This window comes from Triticum aestivum, chromosome 5A (assembly GCF_018294505.1).
Source record: "Triticum aestivum cultivar Chinese Spring chromosome 5A, IWGSC CS RefSeq v2.1, whole genome shotgun sequence".
Taxonomy (NCBI): Eukaryota; Viridiplantae; Streptophyta; class Magnoliopsida; order Poales; family Poaceae; genus Triticum; species Triticum aestivum.
This window is the reverse complement of record NC_057806.1, coordinates 39,903,330-39,912,873: the sequence shown is the minus strand read 5'-3', so window position 1 is coordinate 39,912,873 and position 9,544 is coordinate 39,903,330. Positions and strand designations below refer to the sequence as shown.

The following is a 9,544-nucleotide window of genomic DNA, read 5'->3' as shown; positions in this document are numbered from 1 at the left end:
TTTTTTATTTTGTATTCAAAAATATGAAGAGTTGCCACCGAATAAAATGCAAACTAATTGTCATGTACAGTTTGCCGGTTGTGCATTCTGTTGACTGAAAATTGATTGGTGTTACTGCATATTCAACATGTAGAGCATGAGAGGCTAGCCATGGAAAACCTGCAGTAGGTAAAATGCAGTACCTATGTTTCTCTGCCCCTTCCGAAGATAGCTCCTTGTGCCGTATCTGCCCTCCATGCGCGTGCCTATCGGCGGCCTTCGTGTCGCATCCGCCGACGATGCTCCCTACCGCCGCTGCCTCGTTGGCACCATCAGCAGTGCCTACCGTGTGACTCACATGCACGTCGGCCTAGCCAAACATCCCCCGAGCCCCTAAGCACTCGATCTCCTGACATGCGGCCACCCCGCGGTGATGGTCGACACCTGAGCTCGACACTACTCCACGGTGAAGCTCCGACACTCGGTCCTGAAATAACATATTCAGCAGGCCACCATCCCCACCATCAGGACGCTTGCAACGAATCGCAGATGCCCATCTCCGTCGGTTGGAGATGGGTGGTGGACTGGTGGGTGAGTGGGTCGATTGCCAACCCCGCGTCCTAGCCGCTAGCGCCACTGCCTACTGCACCATCGCAAACATCCCCCTCTATTGCACACGTCACCGATCGAATCGCCGGGAGAGGGGAAGAGGCAATGGGGAGTGCGGGTGAGACATGATGAGTGGGTGGGGTGATGCGACTCCGACATAGAGCACACTATATTATGTTCACAATAGCTGCACGAGGCACTTACTTCTATTAAAAATTCAACGACACCACTATCTTAGGCCACCATGTGACAAAATAGGAAACGAACTACTAATTGTCATGGGTCAAAATTTAAGTTGCCATGGCGAAAAAATTGAAGAAGCCATGTCAAACACATCTTAATTCACCATTCGTCAACATAATTTGCCATGGTAAGACATCATAATTTTGCCTTTTTTGTTTTGTATTCAAAAAATATGAAGAGTTGTCATCGAATAAAATGCAAACTAATTGTCATGTACAGTTTGCTGGTTGTGCATTCTGTTGACTGAAAATTGATTGGTGTTATTGCATATTCAACATGTAGAGCATGAGAGGCTAGCCATGGAAAACCTGCAGTAGGTAAAATGCAGTACCTATGTTTCTCTGCCCCTCCCGAAGATAGCTCCTTGTGCCGTATCTGCCCTCCATGCACGTGCCTATCGGCGGCCTTCGTGTCGCATCCGCCGACGATGCTCCCTACCGTCGCTACCTCGTTGGCACCGTCAGCAGTGCCTACCGTGTGACTCGCATGCACGTCGGCCTAGCCAAGCATCCCCCGAGCCCCTAAGCACTCGATCTCCTGAACTGCGGCCACCCCGCGGTGATGGTCGACACCTGAGCTCGGCACTACTCCACCGTGAAGCTCCGACACTCGGTCCTGAAATAACATATTCAGCAGGCCACCATCCCCACCATCGGGACGTTTGCAACGAATCACAGATGCCCATCTCCGTCGGTTGGAGATGGGTGGTGGACTGGTGGGTGAGTGGGTCGATTGCCAACCCCGCGTCCTAGCCGCCAGCGCAACTGCCTACTGCACCATCGCAAACATCCCCCTCTATTGCACACGTCACCGATCGAATCGCCGGGAGAGGGGAAGAGGCAATGGGGAGTGCGGGTGAGACATGATGAGTGGGTGGGGTGATGCGATTCCGACATAGAGCACACTATATTATGCTCACAATAGCTGCACGAGGCACTTACTTCTATTAAAAAATCAACGACACCGCTATCTTAGGCCACCATGTGACAAAATAGGAAAATAACTACTAATTGTCATGGGTCAAAATTTAAGTTGCCATGGCGAAAAAATTGAAGATGCCATGTCAAACACATCTTAATTCACCATTCGTCAACATAATTTGCCATGGTAAGACATCATAATTTTGCCTTTTTTATTTTGTATTCAAAAAATATGAAGAGTTGTCATCGAATAAAATGCAAACTAATTGTCATGTACAGTTTGCCGGTTGTGCATTCTGTTGATTGAAAATTGATTGGTGTTACTGCATATTCAACATGTAGAGCATGAGAGGCTAGCCATGGAAAACCCGCATTAGGTAAAATGCAGTACCTATGTTTCTCCGCCCCTCCCGAAGATAGCTCCTTGTGCTGTATCTGCCCTCCATGCGCGTGCCTATCGGCGGCCTTCGTGTCGCATCCGCCGACGATGCTCCCTACCGCCGCTGCCTCGTTGGCACCGTCAGCAGTGCCTACCGTGTGACTCGCATGCACGTCGGCCTAGCCAAGCATCCCCTGAGCCCCTAAGCACTCGATCTCCTGAACTGCGGCCACCCCGCGGTGATGGTCGACACCTGAGCTCGGCACTACTCCACCGTGAAGCTCCGACACTCGGTCCTGAAATAACATATTCAGGAGGCTACCATCCCCACCATCAGGACGTTTGCAACGAATCGCAGATGCCCATCTCCGTCGGTTGGAGATGGGTGGTGGACTGGTGGGTGAGTGGGTCGATTGCCAACCCCGTGTCCTAGCCGCCAGCGCCACTGCCTACTGCACCATCGCAAACATCCCCCTCTATTGCACACGTTACCGATCGAATCGCCGGGAGAGGGGAAGAGGCAATGGTGAGTGCGGGTGAGACATGATGAGTGGGTGGGGTGATGCGACTCCGACATAGAGCACCCTATATTGGCTCGGCCGAGAGGTTGATCGCTCGTTGTCGGCCCAGACCGCGTGCTTCCGCCCCGTGGACCCTCCGGGCGTCTCCAGCATCTCCGCCCCGGCGCACCTCATCGACCCCGCGGCACGCCCCAGCGCGGACAGCGGCAGGGTCCAATACCTCGGCGGCAACGTCGTCCAGGTCCTCTTCGGCCACGTCGGCGACGGCCACCTCCTGCTCAGCTACCATGACCTCCGGGCGGAGGGCCCATGCACCTGCTGGGACCTCACCAGGAACCCTGAGATCCAGCGCTTCGTCTGCAACCCCCTCACCGGCCAAATGCTCCGCCTCCCCGACATCGGCGGCTGCAGGAAGATCCTCGTCGTCCACCGCATGGGCCTCCTCACCCAGGCCGACGGAGGGCTCGGGTGCGGGCCGTCCGACAGGTTCGCCGTCGCCGGCCTCGTCTTCAATGGCTCCGCCCTTGCGCGGTTCCTCTCCGACCAAGGCAAGTGGAAGACGGTGATGATGGGCTTGCCCGGCGGACCGCTGCTCCCGCGCGAGATGGAGATGAACCAGGAGACGGTTGCCTTCGACGGCCGGCTGTGGTGGGTCGACCTCACCTTGGGCGCCGTCTCCGTCGACCCCTTTGCTAACCGGCCGGAGATCCGCTTCGTCGAGCTGCCCAGCGGCAGCGTGCTGCCTGCGCCTGCATGTGCGGACGAACGAGATCTCAGCAAAGTCGAGGAACGGGCGCTGTCCATGATGGAGCTGGCCAAGCGCCGGCGCATCGGCGTGAACGCGTGAGCGAGGGTAGGCTGCGCTATGCCGAGGTGACTCCGGGCGGGCCGTTTCTGCTCAGCTGATATGCGCTCGGCGACGGCGAGGGCAGCGGCTGGAAGCTGGAGCACCAGGTGTCGCTCAGGAAGGTCTTGGCGGACGGAGGCTACCCGTGGCAGGTGAACTCGGCGCAGTCGTCGCCGCAGATCGCCGTCTTGACCCTCTCGACGCCAGTGTCATTTACATCAAGGCCGGCGAGCACGTCCTCGTCGTGGACATGTAGAATGGGAAGGTGGTCGGGGCCTCTCGGCTTGAAGACGAGTACTTTTCTCTGGTACCATGCGTGCTTCCACCGTGGCTTGGATCGAGCCGGATCCCCACGGCAGGTATGTAATCACCTGCTTGTTTTACTGCTACCAGTGTCCTTACATTTCAGTATTGCATTTGCTGGTGTATTGCTTGATTGGTTTGTGCTTGGACAGAAGATTTTGAGTTGTTCATGGATGAATTTTTGTGTTGAATTGATGTTGCCAGTAAGATCCAAACATGAATGGCAATCAAATACTGCACTATTGATCTAGTGACCGGCGGCTTGGTGTAGTTGTACCTCAGTTTGTTAGCCTGTACTTTGGTGTAATTATACCTCAGTAAGATCCAAATCATACAACAAATTCTTCTTGGTTAGCATTGCGTCTGTTATCAAAGTTATTGTACCTTGACCGTGGAAACCATTTTTTCAGGCAACAAAGATTGCGTGGAATCGACAGATGATATATTTAGTTTCGTCTAGAAGTGGCAAATGGGTATGATTCTATCGACCACCTTACCAAATGCTTCTTTATTTTCGCTTGTGGTAGTGATGACTGATGACCTCTCATTGCGAGGAATCACTATATATAACAATTAATATAAAGTCTAAAACTGAAGCTTGTTATTTCCAAACTAATGGTAAATACATAATTTTGTGCTACAAAGTAAACATGCTCGGTTATTTCCAAACATAAAGACTCTAACTCACTTTCGATTTAATTTTGGGAGGTGAGATAAATGGACAATAATAGTACTTTTGTTTACTCAGTTATTTGATTTTCAATTTGAGTCTTTCTTTTCCATGCTGAGTCAAATATCCCTCATATATTTTTCTTTATTTTGCAGGTTTCCTGGAACTAATAGATGGAGGGGTTGTGCTATATTTGGAAGGAAGCTGGCGGTAGTTTCTCAAACTCTCATTTTGGTGGAAGTCTCGAGAAGTTTGGGCTTATTGTAGTGAGTTGATGAATTACTTTCTCGTTTAGAAGGAAAACATGGCAGTTGTTTCAGGAGAACTAAATTAAATCAGCATGTAATGGCAACCACATGACAGGATGCATGCTGTGCTAGTTGCAAGACAATTCTTTTCTTCTTGAAGTTCGAAAAGAAAAAAATGTGCTCATATTTTTGCAGGAAACATCCATGATTTAATTTCCGTAAGCTTGGGTATCTTTGATTGTGGCATCTATGATAGATTGATGACTCTATCAATGCATCCGTATTCTAATGACAGATGTTTTCACCACTTTTATTGCTGCAACAGAAACCATTAGGACAAAGAGTTCCCTATCATACTGTCTTCACAACAATTTAAAATACATGTACTCCCTCCGGATGGGTATGTTAGTCGGATGGTCACCAACAGATATTCCTGGTACTAGAAAGTTATCTCGATCTAGCATCAATGTGCAACAACCCATTCATGGCTTCTATAGACATTTTGTGGTGTGCAAATTTAAATTTGTTTTGATATTTTTTTTCATGGCCAGCTCTTCAAAAGAAGTCTGTTGACCAACATATTTCAAATTGTGAGGAATGTAGGACTGAGCATATGTGTCAAGTGAAACCCCACTAATTAATTTATAGGTAATAGGTTATTAGGTTTTTGTAGAAAATCTAAAAGGTTCGGTGATGTGTCCTCAATAGTTTTTCAGAAGTTTCAACAAAGTTTGAATAATATCTTTGCAAAACTCTGTACTCAGTTCAGTCCTTATAAATTTTGTGAAAAGCCCTTCAAAGTTTTCGACAAAGTTCTGACATGGTCTTCACGAAGGCCTTTAGCATAAATCTTCAACTTTAGTACCAGATCCACTAAAAAACCGGAGAGCAAGAACATGCATGGAGGACGGTTACGAAGAAGAGATAGCCTGTGGGTTTTTCATAATAAAAAGATTATTGAAAAAGTTCTCGGGATATTTCAACAAGTCTGGAAACACGGTTAAATCAATGTAAAAAATTATGGACAAGGTTTTGTAGTGTTCTCGTGAATTTACGGATTATCTTTGCAAGCCAATGAATAATCACATGAAAAGTACCCCATGTTTTAGATTAAAGTTTGGGCAATAATCACATGAATACAGACATGGACCTCAAGGAGATGCCTCAAGGTGATGCCTCGCATGCCATGTAGGATCGGATATGACGTAAAGTAGGTTCGGATAGGGAAGCGGGATCCTCTCGAGGAGGCGGGTGCTTGAAGAGAAAAAATATGGTCCGGTGACAAAAGCTGAAAAGGTTGGTGTCGGTGTCAAAATCGGCGGATCTCGGGTAGGGGGTCCCGAACTGTGCGTCTAAGGCGGATGGTAACAGGAGGCAGGGGACACCATGTTTACCCAGGTTCGAGCCCTCTTGATGGAGGTAATACCTTACGTCCTGCTTGATTGATCTTGATGATATGAGTATTACAAGAGTTGATCTACCACGAGATCATAGAGGCTAACCCTAGAAGCTAGCCTATGGTATGATTGTTGTTGTCCCACGGACTAAACCCTCCGATTTATATAGACACCGGAGGGGGCTAGGGTTACACAGAGTCGGTTACAAGGGAGGAGATCTACATATCCGTATTGCCAAGCTTGCCTTCCACGCCAATGAGAGTCCTATCCGGACACGGGACGAAGTCTTCAATCTTGTATCTTCATAGTCCAACAGTCTGGCCAAAGGATATAGTTCGGCTGTCCGGAGACCCCCTAATCCAGGACTCCCTTAGTAGCCCCTGAACCAGGCTTCAATGACGATGAGTCTGGCGCGCAGATTTTTCTTCGGCATTGCAAGGCGGGTTCTTACTCCGAATTCTCCATAGAAGATTTTGAACACAAGGATGGTGTTCGGCTCTGCAAAACAAGTTCCACATACCACCGTAGAGAGAATAATATTTCCACAAATCTAATCTGCTGACGCGTTTAGAAACATGACAGCATGCCATGGCCCGGTCGTTATTCGAACTGTTTTTCTCAACCAACACTGCACGTATTGCGGGGCGGTTTTCTTGACACGTCTTGTCGAAGCAGAGATCGTGTCCCCCCTTATTACGGGATTCTCATCAATACAGACGTGAGTAACCCAATCGTGCCCATTGGTATGACTCCACGATTTTAGGCAAGTCCCAAACGGCCACGAGGAGGACGCTTGATATTCATCCTCTTTATAAAGAGGCCAAGGCCTGTCCCTTTCTTTTCCCTCTCGTACTCAATCGAATCCTTCCCCCGCCTTGAGTTCCAACACCCCAGGCTTAGGTCAGGCACTTCGGACCTTCAACCATGTCCGGATCCAACCTTCAAGGTCGGTGGATGCCTTGCTATGTCACAGAGGAAGACATCAAGAAGGTAAGAGAGGCCTGGTATTTGACCGGCGAAATCTAGCACAGGCTGCCTGCTCGAGGGCAGGTCATTCCCACTCCCAAACCCGGTGAGAGCATTGTATTCATCTCTCACTTCCTTCGAGGGCTAGGCCTCGCTTTGGATCCCTTTGTTAGGGGGCTCATGTTCTATTATGGGCTGGATTTCCATGACCTGGCCCCGGATTCCCTCCTTCACATCTCGACATTCATCGTCGTATGTGAGGCCTTCCTCCGCATTACCCCACACTTCGGTCTGTGGCTCAAGACTTTTGATGTGAAGCCGAAGATGATCAAGGGGCGACACGCAGAGTGCGGAGGCGCCGTAATAAGCAAAAGCCCAGATGCACCATGGCCAGAGGGTTCCTTCCCGGAGGTGTCCAGTTTATGGCAACGGGAGTGGTTTTATATCACAGCTCCCCGGAGTAACAAGTGGGTAGCTGCCCCTGCCTTTTGCTCGCCCCCCCCCCCCCACCACAACTGACATCATGGATCAACAAGGGGCTAGACTAGGGGCCAGCAAATGATGTGTCAATATTGCAGAGTCGCATCCGAGATCTCCTCGAGAGAGATGTTAGCCTGGTTACGGTAATGCGAGTCATGCTAGTTCATCGAGTCCCGCCTTGCAAATGTCGACCCCTCCGCATGCGGGAATTCAACCCGGAAGGACCGTGAACTATCCAGCACTTCCTCGGCATGACGCTCGAAGAGATGTACAAATTGTTCTTCGGACCCCAAATAAAGTGTCCGGACACCACTGAGGATGCGGGTCTGAACTGTAATCGCCCAGATACCCAAGTAAGCAATCCCGTGGCCGAACATGTTGTCTTTTTATTTATCACGTCATCATTCTGAAAAGTCGGTCTTTGACCAGGATTGGGTAACAAAGGCGAAGATGATCAGGTGTTCGACTCCCCTTCCCGAAGGCTCAGCCAATCCAGTACTAGCCAGAATGCTCGAGCCGGCGCCTTATCAGGTGCCCCCAGGGGAAGATGAAGGGGGGAATGAAGAGGCTGAAAGTTGGCCTCACTCATTATTCATCCAAACCGGGGGAATTAGCGCCTCCGCGAAGGAGGGTAATCGAGAAGAGTCTAAAATTCCCTCTCCCCAAGGAAGGAAGAGGACCACCTCTGAATACCCAACTATAAGTAAAAAAAGTACTCTTGACGCACAGTGCCCGCAAGGGGATCAACCCTCTACCGAACTGTGAGTAAACAAAAAGTACTTCATAGTAAAAGTATCCTACATTACTTCTGCAGACAATAACCGAAGCATACGTCTTGTAGTTCGGACCATAGCCCTTCTCGACAGAGTTCGTCTTCGGGGGATCTTCTTCTGGAGATGATGGAGAGTGAAACACCTCCCCCTGCCACCCCGCCTCATGAGGCGGGCGACCCTGAAGTGTCGTTGCAGAGGGTTTCTCCTGATCCGCCAAGGCCAGAGGGTAATCCTTTGGCCACCCGAAGTCCTCAGTATTCAGCTCCTAAAGAGAGCAACAGAAAGAGTCTAAAACAATCCGGTGTGCGATCAAGCGCACTGAGGGATCTTCTGGAGCAAGCGGCCATCTCAGAAGCGCATTGTACGCTAATGGGTACGGTGATTGAGAGGATTTCATCCGCCAAAAGCGGGTTGCATGAAGCTTTTAAGAGTCTGCTGAAAGGCTTTGAGAGGTACGTGAAATAGTGTATGTTTTTGACAGTATCGCACATGTTAGGTGTGCCCTATGTAGATAGTAGCCCCTGAGACTCTGGTTGCCGTCGAGAACGGCGGTAAATAGATGATCATAGTCCTAGGTAATAATCAGGTTGCCTTCATGTGCAGGTGGCTGAAGGTCCGGTGGCTAGCCGGACTGGTGAGTTTGCCGAGCTGAAGCAGCAATTTGATGCGGCAGATGCCGACATCGTGCTTGTCAACAAGCGGCTCGACGAGGCACGAGGTATGTGATTTCTCCGATGATCAACACATGGTAAGAGGAGCATGATGCTAGTATCTTTAATATGGTGTGACTGCAGATGGAGCTGCCGCCGTGGAGACCCTTCGGGCGGAACTGGCCCGAGCCAAGGAACAAGCCAGGAATAGTGATGCAGCCGCTCTAAAGACAGTCAAAGAGTTGAGGGCCGAACATGCTGCTCATTGCCAAAGTAGGGAAAAAATGGCCAAGATGGTCGTTGAGTTGAAAGATGCCGCCGACCGTTACCAGCTTCTTGAAGAAGAAAGCTGAGCGAAGGCGACGGACCTGGAGAAGGCCATGGTAGCAGCCAAGGAAGCCCGCTCTAAAATCAGAGCGACGAAGGAGGAGCTGCGTCAAGCTGGAGATATCGCGGCTAGGAAGCCCTTTTTGTTGCGAACTAAGTTCGGAGATCCAAAGTATGCCCCTCTTGACCAACTATGGAGTTCTACAGATGCGTACGCGGATTTGGCGGCAAG

At 50.0% G+C, this 9,544-nt stretch overlaps 1 pseudogene; it reads left to right on the top strand.

Annotated features, from left to right (window-relative positions):
* Nucleotides 1-2,195: 2,195 nt before the first annotated feature.
* Nucleotides 2,196-4,261, top strand: LOC123101187 (uncharacterized; annotated as a pseudogene).
* Nucleotides 4,262-9,544: the final 5,283 nt, after the last annotated feature.